This window comes from Phyllobates terribilis, unplaced genomic scaffold (genome assembly GCF_046119375.1).
Source record: "Phyllobates terribilis strain yellow unplaced genomic scaffold, ASM4611937v1 Scaffold_40__1_contigs__length_11209783, whole genome shotgun sequence".
NCBI classification, from domain to species: Eukaryota; Metazoa; Chordata; class Amphibia; order Anura; family Dendrobatidae; genus Phyllobates; species Phyllobates terribilis.
This window is the reverse complement of record NW_027362800.1, coordinates 6,202,388-6,215,255: the sequence shown is the minus strand read 5'-3', so window position 1 is coordinate 6,215,255 and position 12,868 is coordinate 6,202,388. Positions and strand designations below refer to the sequence as shown.

At 45.7% G+C, this 12,868-nt stretch overlaps 9 non-coding genes and 1 pseudogene across 9 annotated transcripts; all 10 read left to right on the top strand.

Moving 5' to 3' along the window:
• The first annotated feature begins 577 nt into the window (after positions 1–577).
• LOC141188448 (U2 spliceosomal RNA) lies at positions 578–768 on the top strand. Its single transcript, XR_012262539.1, has one exon. It is a non-coding gene; the product is annotated as a U2 spliceosomal RNA (small nuclear RNA).
• Positions 769–1,889: 1,121 nt separating this feature from the next.
• On the top strand, positions 1,890–1,981 carry LOC141186220 (U2 spliceosomal RNA; annotated as a pseudogene).
• A 775-nt stretch (positions 1,982–2,756) lies between these two features.
• On the top strand, positions 2,757–2,951 carry LOC141185847 (U2 spliceosomal RNA). Its single transcript, XR_012260452.1, has one exon. It is a non-coding gene; the product is annotated as a U2 spliceosomal RNA (small nuclear RNA).
• A 1,120-nt stretch (positions 2,952–4,071) lies between these two features.
• On the top strand, positions 4,072–4,262 carry LOC141188447 (U2 spliceosomal RNA). The gene has a single exon (XR_012262538.1). It is a non-coding gene; the product is annotated as a U2 spliceosomal RNA (small nuclear RNA).
• A 1,120-nt stretch (positions 4,263–5,382) lies between these two features.
• On the top strand, positions 5,383–5,573 carry LOC141184365 (U2 spliceosomal RNA). The gene has a single exon (XR_012259127.1). It is a non-coding gene; the product is annotated as a U2 spliceosomal RNA (small nuclear RNA).
• A 1,121-nt stretch (positions 5,574–6,694) lies between these two features.
• Positions 6,695–6,885, top strand: LOC141188445 (U2 spliceosomal RNA). Its single transcript, XR_012262537.1, has one exon. It is a non-coding gene; the product is annotated as a U2 spliceosomal RNA (small nuclear RNA).
• A 1,120-nt stretch (positions 6,886–8,005) lies between these two features.
• On the top strand, positions 8,006–8,196 carry LOC141191387 (U2 spliceosomal RNA). Its single transcript, XR_012265384.1, has one exon. It is a non-coding gene; the product is annotated as a U2 spliceosomal RNA (small nuclear RNA).
• Positions 8,197–9,317: 1,121 nt separating this feature from the next.
• Positions 9,318–9,508, top strand: LOC141188444 (U2 spliceosomal RNA). Its single transcript, XR_012262536.1, has one exon. It is a non-coding gene; the product is annotated as a U2 spliceosomal RNA (small nuclear RNA).
• A 1,121-nt stretch (positions 9,509–10,629) lies between these two features.
• On the top strand, positions 10,630–10,820 carry LOC141188442 (U2 spliceosomal RNA). Its single transcript, XR_012262534.1, has one exon. It is a non-coding gene; the product is annotated as a U2 spliceosomal RNA (small nuclear RNA).
• A 1,121-nt stretch (positions 10,821–11,941) lies between these two features.
• On the top strand, positions 11,942–12,132 carry LOC141188441 (U2 spliceosomal RNA). The gene has a single exon (XR_012262533.1). It is a non-coding gene; the product is annotated as a U2 spliceosomal RNA (small nuclear RNA).
• The last annotated feature ends 736 nt before the right edge of the window (positions 12,133–12,868 follow it).

Genomic DNA, 12,868 nt, shown 5'->3' with positions numbered 1-12,868 from the left:
ATAAAAGAGAAACCAACCCAAAAAGTTTGGTTGATTAGTCTGTGGCATTCTTTTAAACTGTTGCTTATGGCGGTCTCTGTGAGCTTCTCAGTGACATTCAGCCATCCAGGTATCCCGCCTGCAGTAGACGGAATGTGGCAATGGAACGCTGGCTGCGCGTGTCATAATAGGCTCTGAGCCTTTATATACCTGCGCACAGCAGCAGCCACCTTCAGTCTGCTGCTGGACAGCCAGCAGCAGCAGCAGGAGAGGTAATTAATCAGCAACCCTCCTGCTAAGGGTAGACAGCTGCTCGTTCCACCCCCCCCCCCCCCCCCGCCTTAATTGGTTCTCCTCCCTTCCAACGGTGTTGAGGCGGGTGGGAACAGCCGGGGGTTGAGGGTACTGTGCTAAAAGAGGTGGAGTTATGCAGATCTAAAACGCGTGGATTGCAGCAGCAGCAAGCCGAAAAGTGCAGGCATGTGAGGGATCTAGAGGTTGACAGCATGTCTTCTTAACGGGAGTCCAGGTGGCCATCTCCACAAATGGACTTTTCAGAATCCTTGGGTGGCACCGTAGTCGGAAACCAATTCTGGTTATCGCTTCTCGGCCTTTTGGCTAAGATCAAGTGTAGTATCTGTTCTTATCAGTTTAATATCTGATACGTCCCCTATCTGGGGACCATATATTAAATGGATTTTTAGAACAGGGAGATGGAAAAAGAGCTTGCTCTGTCCACTCCACGCATTGACCTGGTATTGCAGTATCTCCAGGACCGGTGCACCCCTTCTTTAATGCAGTTTCTAAAATCAGAAAGAATTGAATTCAATGCTTTTTGTTCATTTTGCTTGTTTGTCGGATTTTGGGATGGACTCTTTGGCTTTGCTTTTCTTCTCCTCATTGGATTTTTCATGTTAAAAGTTGCAGAAGCCAGATGACAAGCTCATTTTGGTTCAACTTCAGCAACTGTGCATTGCATTGCCATGTAATGTAATGTAATGCAATGCTATCTATCTAGCTCTCCCTCTATACTTCCTTTTGGATAAACAGACATATTAGGCAAGCATTTTGGAGCTTTCACCTAAATAACTACAGGTGGTGAGATAAGCTGCACAATATAATTGACCTTTCAGTATATTGTTGCACACACACCATCTATTTAGCAAATGCCCTTGTTATCAACAGCAGCCTTTTAAACTCACCTGAGCTAACAGGTATGTGAGCTGGTTACTCTGCTGCGCTTAAAATTTCTTTTTTGGTTTGCTACAATGCCTTTTCTGAAACGTTGTCTCCCTCTGCTGGAACACTGACTTCTTTCATTTAATGCCTGCAGACTATAAAAGAGAAACCAACCCAAAAAGTTTGGTTGATTAGTCTGTGGCATTCTTTTAAACTGTTGCTTATGGCGGTCTCTGTGAGCTTCTCAGTGACATTCAGCCATCCAGGTATCCCGCCTGCAGTAGACGGAATGTGGCAATGGAACGCTGGCTGCGCGTGTCATAATAGGCTCTGAGCCTTTATATACCTGCGCACAGCAGCAGCCACCTTCAGTCTGCTGCTGGACAGCCAGCAGCAGCAGCAGGAGAGGTAATTAATCAGCAACCCTCCTGCTAAGGGTAGACAGCTGCTCGTTCCACCCCCCCCCCCCCCGCCTTAATTGGTTCTCCTCCCTTCCAACGGTGTTGAGGCGGGTGGGAACAGCCGGGGGTTGAGGGTACTGTGCTAAAAGAGGTGGAGTTATGCAGATCTAAAACGCGTGGATTGCAGCAGCAGCAAGCCGAAAAGTGCAGGCATGTGAGGGATCTAGAGGTTGACAGCATGTCTTCTTAACGGGAGTCCAGGTGGCCATCTCCACAAATGGACTTTTCAGAATCCTTGGGTGGCACCGTAGTCGGAAACCAATTCTGGTTATCGCTTCTCGGCCTTTTGGCTAAGATCAAGTGTAGTATCTTTCGAAAAGGCGGTTTTGGATGTTGGCCGCCCTAGTAGATTGATACATTATGCACACTGGGGTTTAGGCGCTTGTTAGTACGCCAGGTGGCTAATATAGTCATCTGGTGGAAAGCATGGCCCCCCAGGATCGACGCCATTGGGCCGGGGAAGATCGAAAGCCCGAAGTGTGAAGTGCCCCAGGAGTGGTGACCCTGGGGTGCCTTAACTCACTGGGATTGGGAACCCCACTTGAGTTTATGGCACATTTGCACAAGCACTTCAAATTTTCTTTCTTCGCACACACCCTTATTCCGGGCCTTCTGGCCTTAGGATGGGGAATTTTTCAATTCCCGGTTGAAGGTCCGGGCAGTATTATACTGTGAAACCTTCACTATTTATTTAATTTCTTTGTCACTGTGTGTCCACTTATTCACGTGTGTCACGTCCTACTAGGATTTTGTCGGGATGCGGTTCCCTTACGGGTTCCTCTCTTGGCAGGTCTAGGGGGGGAGTGTGTTGCCATCAGGTTCCGCTCCCCCCTGAACCCCCCTGGCTCTCCTCTTTCGGGAGGAGAGCGTTGTTGGCTCCCCTCTTCCGGGAGGGGAGCACAGTCTTTGGCTCCCAGTGCCTTGTTCGGGTGAGAACTCGGGCAGGTGCTGGGGGTATGATTGGGTCGCCTCTGGCTTCGGCTGGAGGTGGCTTTTTGTCCCTGTTCCTCGCTGTGGCCTTTTGGCTCGGAGGGACGGGGAATGGTTTGGGGGACCCTTCTCCTTTTGGAGAGGGTTTCAAGAAGACCAGCATCCTAGTGCACTTTTTTTGTGGCACTTGTCACTTTTTTAAGCGCACTCGGGTTTTGTACACGAATTCGGGCTTTAAATATTTTTTTATCTGTTCTTATCAGTTTAATATCTGATACGTCCCCTATCTGGGGACCATATATTAAATGGATTTTTAGAACAGGGAGATGGAAAAAGAGCTTGCTCTGTCCACTCCACGCATTGACCTGGTATTGCAGTATCTCCAGGACCGGTGCACCCCTTCTTTAATGCAGTTTCTAAAATCAGAAAGAATTGAATTCAATGCTTTTTGTTCATTTTGCTTGTTTGTCGGATTTTGGGATGGACTCTTTGGCTTTGCTTTTCTTCTCCTCATTGGATTTTTCATGTTAAAAGTTGCAGAAGCCAGATGACAAGCTCATTTTGGTTCAACTTCAGCAACTGTGCATTGCATTGCCATGTAATGTAATGTAATGCAATGCTATCTATCTAGCTCTCCCTCTATACTTCCTTTTGGATAAACAGACATATTAGGCAAGCATTTTGGAGCTTTCACCTAAATAACTACAGGTGGTGAGATAAGCTGCACAATATAATTGACCTTTCAGTATATTGTTGCACACACACCATCTATTTAGCAAATGCCCTTGTTATCAACAGCAGCCTTTTAAACTCACCTGAGCTAACAGGTATGTGAGCTGGTTACTCTGCTGCGCTTAAAATTTCTTTTTTGGTTTGCTACAATGCCTTTTCTGAAACGTTGTCTCCCTCTGCTGGAACACTGACTTCTTTCATTTAATGCCTGCAGACTATAAAAGAGAAACCAACCCAAAAAGTTTGGTTGATTAGTCTGTGGCATTCTTTTAAACTGTTGCTTATGGCGGTCTCTGTGAGCTTCTCAGTGACATTCAGCCATCCAGGTATCCCGCCTGCAGTAGACGGAATGTGGCAATGGAACGCTGGCTGCGCGTGTCATAATAGGCTCTGAGCCTTTATATACCTGCGCACAGCAGCAGCCACCTTCAGTCTGCTGCTGGACAGCCAGCAGCAGCAGCAGCAGGAGAGGTAATTAATCAGCAACCCTCCTGCTAAGGGTAGACAGCAGCTCGTTCCACCCCCCCCCCGCCTTAATTGGTTCTCCTCCCTTCCAACGGTGTTGAGGCGGGTGGGAACAGCCGGGGGTTGAGGGCACTGTGCTAAAAGAGGTGGAGTTATGCAGATCTAAAACGCGTGGATTGCAGCAGCAGCAGGCCGAAAAGTGCAGGCATGTGAGGGATCTAGAGGTTGACAGCATGTCTTCTTAACGGGAGTCCAGGTGGCCATCTCCACAAATGGACTTTTCAGAATCCTTGGGTGGCACCATAGTCGGAAACCAATTCTGGTTATCGCTTCTCGGCCTTTTGGCTAAGATCAAGTGTAGTATCTGTTCTTATCAGTTTAATATCTGATACGTCCCCTATCTGGGGACCATATATTAAATGGATTTTTAGAACAGGGAGATGGAAAAAGAGCTTGCTCTGTCCACTCCACGCATTGACCTGGTATTGCAGTATCTCCAGGACCGGTGCACCCCTTCTTTAATGCAGTTTCTAAAATCAGAAAGAATTGAATTCAATGCTTTTTGTTCATTTTGCTTGTTTGTCGGATTTTGGGATGGACTCTTTGGCTTTGCTTTTCTTCTCCTCATTGGATTTTTCATGTTAAAAGTTGCAGAAGCCAGATGACAAGCTCATTTTGGTTCAACTTCAGCAACTGTGCATTGCATTGCCATGTAATGTAATGTAATGCAATGCTATCTATCTAGCTCTCCCTCTATACTTCCTTTTGGATAAACAGACATATTAGGCAAGCATTTTGGAGCTTTCACCTAAATAACTACAGGTGGTGAGATAAGCTGCACAATATAATTGACCTTTCAGTATATTGTTGCACACACACCATCTATTTAGCAAATGCCCTTGTTATCAACAGCAGCCTTTTAAACTCACCTGAGCTAACAGGTATGTGAGCTGGTTACTCTGCTGCGCTTAAAATTTCTTTTTTGGTTTGCTACAATGCCTTTTCTGAAACGTTGTCTCCCTCTGCTGGAACACTGACTTCTTTCATTTAATGCCTGCAGACTATAAAAGAGAAACCAACCCAAAAAGTTTGGTTGATTAGTCTGTGGCATTCTTTTAAACTGTTGCTTATGGCGGTCTCTGTGAGCTTCTCAGTGACATTCAGCCATCCAGGTATCCCGCCTGCAGTAGACGGAATGTGGCAATGGAACGCTGGCTGCGCGTGTCATAATAGGCTCTGAGCCTTTATATACCTGCGCACAGCAGCAGCCACCTTCAGTCTGCTGCTGGACAGCCAGCAGCAGCAGCAGGAGAGGTAATTAATCAGCAACCCTCCTGCTAAGGGTAGACAGCTGCTCGTTCCACCCCCCCCCCCCCGCCTTAATTGGTTCTCCTCCCTTCCAACGGTGTTGAGGCGGGTGGGAACAGCCGGGGGTTGAGGGTACTGTGCTAAAAGAGGTGGAGTTATGCAGATCTAAAACGCGTGGATTGCAGCAGCAGCAAGCCGAAAAGTGCAGGCATGTGAGGGATCTAGAGGTTGACAGCATGTCTTCTTAACGGGAGTCCAGGTGGCCATCTCCACAAATGGACTTTTCAGAATCCTTGGGTGGCACCGTAGTCGGAAACCAATTCTGGTTATCGCTTCTCGGCCTTTTGGCTAAGATCAAGTGTAGTATCTGTTCTTATCAGTTTAATATCTGATACGTCCCCTATCTGGGGACCATATATTAAATGGATTTTTATAACAGGGAGATGGAAAAAGAGCTTGCTCTGTCCACTCCAAGCATTGACCTGGTATTGCAGTATCTCCAGGACCGGTGCACCCCTTCTTTAATGCAGTTTCTAAAATCAGAAAGAATTGAATTCAATGCTTTTTGTTCATTTTGCTTGTTTGTCGGATTTTGGGATGGACTCTTTGGCTTTGCTTTTCTTCTCCTCATTGGATTTTTCATGTTAAAAGTTGCAGAAGCCAGATGACAAGCTCATTTTGGTTCAACTTCAGCAACTGTGCATTGCATTGCCATGTAATGTAATGTAATGCAATGCTATCTATCTAGCTCTCCCTCTATACTTCCTTTTGGATAAACAGACATATTAGGCAAGCATTTTGGAGCTTTCACCTAAATAACTACAGGTGGTGAGATAAGCTGCACAATATAATTGACCTTTCAGTATATTGTTGCACACACACCATCTATTTAGCAAATGCCCTTGTTATCAACAGCAGCCTTTTAAACTCACCTGAGCTAACAGGTATGTGAGCTGGTTACTCTGCTGCGCTTAAAATTTCTTTTTTGGTTTGCTACAATGCCTTTTCTGAAACGTTGTCTCCCTCTGCTGGAACACTGACTTCTTTCATTTAATGCCTGCAGACTATAAAAGAGAAACCAACCCAAAAAGTTTGGTTGATTAGTCTGTGGCATTCTTTTAAACTGTTGCTTATGGCGGTCTCTGTGAGCTTCTCAGTGACATTCAGCCATCCAGGTATCCCGCCTGCAGTAGACGGAATGTGGCAATGGAACGCTGGCTGCGCGTGTCATAATAGGCTCTGAGCCTTTATATACCTGCGCACAGCAGCAGCCACCTTCAGTCTGCTGCTGGACAGCCAGCAGCAGCAGCAGCAGGAGAGGTAATTAATCAGCAACCCTCCTGCTAAGGGTAGACAGCTGCTCGTTCCACCCCCCCCCCCGCCTTAATTGGTTCTCCTCCCTTCCAACGGTGTTGAGGCGGGTGGGAACAGCCGGGGGTTGAGGGTACTGTGCTAAAAGAGGTGGAGTTATGCAGATCTAAAACGCGTGGATTGCAGCAGCAGCAAGCCGAAAAGTGCAGGCATGTGAGGGATCTAGAGGTTGACAGCATGTCTTCTTAACGGGAGTCCAGGTGGCCATCTCCACAAATGGACTTTTCAGAATCCTTGGGTGGCACCGTAGTCGGAAACCAATTCTGGTTATCGCTTCTCGGCCTTTTGGCTAAGATCAAGTGTAGTATCTGTTCTTATCAGTTTAATATCTGATACGTCCCCTATCTGGGGACCATATATTAAATGGATTTTTAGAACAGGGAGATGGAAAAAGAGCTTGCTCTGTCCACTCCACGCATTGACCTGGTATTGCAGTATCTCCAGGACCGGTGCACCCCTTCTTTAATGCAGTTTCTAAAATCAGAAAGAATTGAATTCAATGCTTTTTGTTCATTTTGCTTGTTTGTCGGATTTTGGGATGGACTCTTTGGCTTTGCTTTTCTTCTCCTCATTGGATTTTTCATGTTAAAAGTTGCAGAAGCCAGATGACAAGCTCATTTTGGTTCCACTTCAGCAACTGTGCATTGCATTGCCATGTAATGTAATGTAATGCAATGCTATCTATCTAGCTCTCCCTCTATACTTCCTTTTGGATAAACAGACATATTAGGCAAGCATTTTGGAGCTTTCACCTAAATAACTACAGGTGGTGAGATAAGCTGCACAATATAATTGACCTTTCAGTATATTGTTGCACACACACCATCTATTTAGCAAATGCCCTTGTTATCAACAGCAGCCTTTTAAACTCACCTGAGCTAACAGGTATGTGAGCTGGTTACTCTGCTGCGCTTAAAATTTCTTTTTTGGTTTGCTACAATGCCTTTTCTGAAATGTTGTCTCCCTCTGCTGGAACACTGACTTCTTTCATTTAATGCCTGCAGACTATAAAAGAGAAACCAACCCAGAAAGTTTGGTTGATTAGTCTGTGGCATTCTTTTAAACTGTTGCTTATGGCGGTCTCTGTGAGCTTCTCAGTGACATTCAGCCATCCAGGTATCCCGCCTGCAGTAGACGGAATGTGGCAATGGAACGCTGGCTGCGCGTGTCATAATAGGCTCTGAGCCTTTATATACCTGCGCACAGCAGCAGCCACCTTCAGTCTGCAGCTGGACAGCCAGCAGCAGCAGCAGCAGGAGAGGTAATTAATCAGCAACCCTCCTGCTAAGGGTAGACAGCTGCTCGTTCCACCCCCCCCTCGCCTTAATTGGTTCTCCTCCCTTCCAACGGTGTTGAGGCGGGTGGGAACAGCCGGGGGTTGAGGGTACTGTGCTAAAAGAGGTGGAGTTATGCAGATCTAAAACGCGTGGATTGCAGCAGCAGCAAGCCGAAAAGTGCAGGCATGTGAGGGATCTAGAGGTTGACAGCATGTCTTCTTAACGGGAGTCCAGGTGGCCATCTCCACAAATGGACTTTTCAGAATCCTTGGGTGGCACCGTAGTCGGAAACCAATTCTGGTTATCGCTTCTCGGCCTTTTGGCTAAGATCAAGTGTAGTATCTGTTCTTATCAGTTTAATATCTGATACGTCCCCTATCTGGGGACCATATATTAAATGGATTTTTAGAACAGGGAGATGGAAAAAGAGCTTGCTCTGTCCACTCCAAGCATTGACCTGGTATTGCAGTATCTCCAGGACCGGTGCACCCCTTCTTTAATGCAGTTTCTAAAATCAGAAAGAATTGAATTCAATGCTTTTTGTTCATTTTGCTTGTTTGTCGGATTTTGGGATGGACTCTTTGGCTTTGCTTTTCTTCTCCTCATTGGATTTTTCATGTTAAAAGTTGCAGAAGCCAGATGACAAGCTCATTTTGGTTCAACTTCAGCAACTGTGCATTGCATTGCCATGTAATGTAATGTAATGCAATGCTATCTATCTAGCTCTCCCTCTATACTTCCTTTTGGATAAACAGACATATTAGGCAAGCATTTTGGAGCTTTCACCTAAATAACTACAGGTGGTGAGATAAGCTGCACAATATAATTGACCTTTCAGTATATTGTTGCACACACACCATCTATTTAGCAAATGCCCTTGTTATCAACAGCAGCCTTTTAAACTCACCTGAGCTAACAGGTATGTGAGCTGGTTACTCTGCTGCGCTTAAAATTTCTTTTTTGGTTTGCTACAATGCCTTTTCTGAAACGTTGTCTCCCTCTGCTGGAACACTGACTTCTTTCATTTAATGCCTGCAGACTATAAAAGAGAAACCAACCCAAAAAGTTTGGTTGATTAGTCTGTGGCATTCTTTTAAACTGTTGCTTATGGCGGTCTCTGTGAGCTTCTCAGTGACATTCAGCCATCCAGGTATCCCGCCTGCAGTAGACGGAATGTGGCAATGGAACGCTGGCTGCGCGTGTCATAATAGGCTCTGAGCCTTTATATACCTGCGCACAGCAGCAGCCACCTTCAGTCTGCTGCTGGACAGCCAGCAGCAGCAGCAGCAGGAGAGGTAATTAATCAGCAACCCTCCTGCTAAGGGTAGACAGCTGCTCGTTCCACCCCCCCCCCCGCCTTAATTGGTTCTCCTCCCTTCCAACGGTGTTGAGGCGGGTGGGAACAGCCGGGGGTTGAGGGTACTGTGCTAAAAGAGGTGGAGTTATGCAGATCTAAAACGCGTGGATTGCAGCAGCAGCAAGCCGAAAAGTGCAGGCATGTGAGGGATCTAGAGGTTGACAGCATGTCTTCTTAACGGGAGTCCAGGTGGCCATCTCCACAAATGGACTTTTCAGAATCCTTGGGTGGCACCGTAGTCGGAAACCAATTCTGGTTATCGCTTCTCGGCCTTTTGGCTAAGATCAAGTGTAGTATCTGTTCTTATCAGTTTAATATCTGATACGTCCCCTATCTGGGGACCATATATTAAATGGATTTTTAGAACAGGGAGATGGAAAAAGAGCTTGCTCTGTCCACTCCACGCATTGACCTGGTATTGCAGTATCTCCAGGACCGGTGCACCCCTTCTTTAATGCAGTTTCTAAAATCAGAAAGAATTGAATTCAATGCTTTTTGTTCATTTTGCTTGTTTGTCGGATTTTGGGATGGACTCTTTGGCTTTGCTTTTCTTCTCCTCATTGGATTTTTCATGTTAAAAGTTGCAGAAGCCAGATGACAAGCTCATTTTGGTTCAACTTCAGCAACTGTGCATTGCATTGCCATGTAATGTAATGTAATGCAATGCTATCTATCTAGCTCTCCCTCTATACTTCCTTTTGGATAAACAGACATATTAGGCAAGCATTTTGGAGCTTTCACCTAAATAACTACAGGTGGTGAGATAAGCTGCACAATATAATTGACCTTTCAGTATATTGTTGCACACACACCATCTATTTAGCAAATGCCCTTGTTATCAACAGCAGCCTTTTAAACTCACCTGAGCTAACAGGTATGTGAGCTGGTTACTCTGCTGCGCTTAAAATTTCTTTTTTGGTTTGCTACAATGCCTTTTCTGAAATGTTGTCTCCCTCTGCTGGAACACTGACTTCTTTCATTTAATGCCTGCAGACTATAAAAGAGAAACCAACCCAGAAAGTTTGGTTGATTAGTCTGTGGCATTCTTTTAAACTGTTGCTTATGGCGGTCTCTGTGAGCTTCTCAGTGACATTCAGCCATCCAGGTATCCCGCCTGCAGTAGACGGAATGTGGCAATGGAACGCTGGCTGCGCGTGTCATAATAGGCTCTGAGCCTTTATATACCTGCGCACAGCAGCAGCCACCTTCAGTCTGCAGCTGGACAGCCAGCAGCAGCAGCAGCAGGAGAGGTAATTAATCAGCAACCCTCCTGCTAAGGGTAGACAGCTGCTCGTTCCACCCCCCCCCCCGCCTTAATTGGTTCTCCTCCCTTCCAACGGTGTTGAGGCGGGTGGGAACAGCCGGGGGTTGAGGGTACTGTGCTAAAAGAGGTGGAGTTATGCAGATCTAAAACGCGTGGATTGCAGCAGCAGCAAGCCGAAAAGTGCAGGCATGTGAGGGATCTAGAGGTTGACAGCATGTCTTCTTAACGGGAGTCCAGGTGGCCATCTCCACAAATGGACTTTTCAGAATCCTTGGGTGGCACCGTAGTCGGAAACCAATTCTGGTTATCGCTTCTCGGCCTTTTGGCTAAGATCAAGTGTAGTATCTGTTCTTATCAGTTTAATATCTGATACGTCCCCTATCTGGGGACCATATATTAAATGGATTTTTAGAACAGGGAGATGGAAAAAGAGCTTGCTCTGTCCACTCCACGCATTGACCTGGTATTGCAGTATCTCCAGGACCGGTGCACCCCTTCTTTAATGCAGTTTCTAAAATCAGAAAGAATTGAATTCAATGCTTTTTGTTCATTTTGCTTGTTTGTCGGATTTTGGGATGGACTCTTTGGCTTTGCTTTTCTTCTCCTCATTGGATTTTTCATGTTAAAAGTTGCAGAAGCCAGATGACAAGCTCATTTTGGTTCAACTTCAGCAACTGTGCATTGCATTGCCATGTAATGTAATGTAATGCAATGCTATCTATCTAGCTCTCCCTCTATACTTCCTTTTGGATAAACAGACATATTAGGCAAGCATTTTGGAGCTTTCACCTAAATAACTACAGGTGGTGAGATAAGCTGCACAATATAATTGACCTTTCAGTATATTGTTGCACACACAACATCTATTTAGCAAATGCCCTTGTTATCAACAGCAGCCTTTTAAACTCACCTGAGCTAACAGGTATGTGAGCTGGTTACTCTGCTGCGCTTAAAATTTCTTTTTTGGTTTGCTACAATGCCTTTTCTGAAACGTTGTCTCCCTCTGCTGGAACACTGACTTCTTTCATTTAATGCCTGCAGACTATAAAAGAGAAACCAACCCAAAAAGTTTGGTTGATTAGTCTGTGGCATTCTTTTAAACTGTTGCTTATGGCGGTCTCTGTGAGCTTCTCAGTGACATTCAGCCATCCAGGTATCCCGCCTGCAGTAGACGGAATGTGGCAATGGAACGCTGGCTGCGCGTGTCATAATAGGCTCTGAGCCTTTATATACCTGCGCACAGCAGCAGCCACCTTCAGTCTGCTGCTGGACAGCCAGCAGCAGCAGCAGCAGGAGAGGTAATTAATCAGCAACCCTCCTGCTAAGGGTAGACAGCTGCTCGTTCCACCCCCCCCCCCGCCTTAATTGGTTCTCCTCCCTTCCAACGGTGTTGAGGCGGGTGGGAACAGCCGGGGGTTGAGGGTACTGTGCTAAAAGAGGTGGAGTTATGCAGATCTAAAACGCGTGGATTGCAGCAGCAGCAAGCCGAAAAGTGCAGGCATGTGAGGGATCTAGAGGTTGACAGCATGTCTTCTTAACGGGAGTCCAGGTGGCCATCTCCACAAATGGACTTTTCAGAATCCTTGGGTGGCACCGTAGTCGGAAACCAATTCTGGTTATCGCTTCTCGGCCTTTTGGCTAAGATCAAGTGTAGTATCTGTTCTTATCAGTTTAATATCTGATACGTCCCCTATCTGGGGACCATATATTAAATGGATTTTTAGAACAGGGAGATGGAAAAAGAGCTTGCTCTGTCCACTCCACGCATTGACCTGGTATTGCAGTATCTCCAGGACCGGTGCACCCCTTCTTTAATGCAGTTTCTAAAATCAGAAAGAATTGAATTCAATGCTTTTTGTTCATTTTGCTTGTTTGTCGGATTTTGGGATGGACTCTTTGGCTTTGCTTTTCTTCTCCTCATTGGATTTTTCATGTTAAAAGTTGCAGAAGCCAGATGACAAGCTCATTTTGGTTCAACTTCAGCAACTGTGCATTGCATTGCCATGTAATGTAATGTAATGCAATGCTATCTATCTAGCTCTCCCTCTATACTTCCTTTTAAATAAACAGACATATTAGGCAAGCATTTTGGAGCTTTCACCTAAATAACTACAGGTGGTGAGATAAGCTGCACAATATAATTGACCTTTCAGTATATTGTTGCACACACACCATCTATTTAGCAAATGCCCTTGTTATCAACAGCAGCCTTTTAAACTCACCTGAGCTAACAGGTATGTGAGCTGGTTACTCTGCTGCGCTTAAAATTTCTTTTTTGGTTTGCTACAATGCCTTTTCTGAAACGTTGTCTCCCTCTGCTGGAACACTGACTTCTTTCATTTAATGCCTGCAGACTATAAAAGAGAAACCAACCCAAAAAGTTTGGTTGATTAGTCTGTGGCATTCTTTTAAACTGTTGCTTATGGCGGTCTCTGTGAGCTTCTCAGTGACATTCAGCCATCCAGGTATCCCGCCTGCAGTAGACGGAATGTGTCAATGGAACGCTGGCTGCGCGTGTCATAATAGGCTCTGAGCCTTTATATAC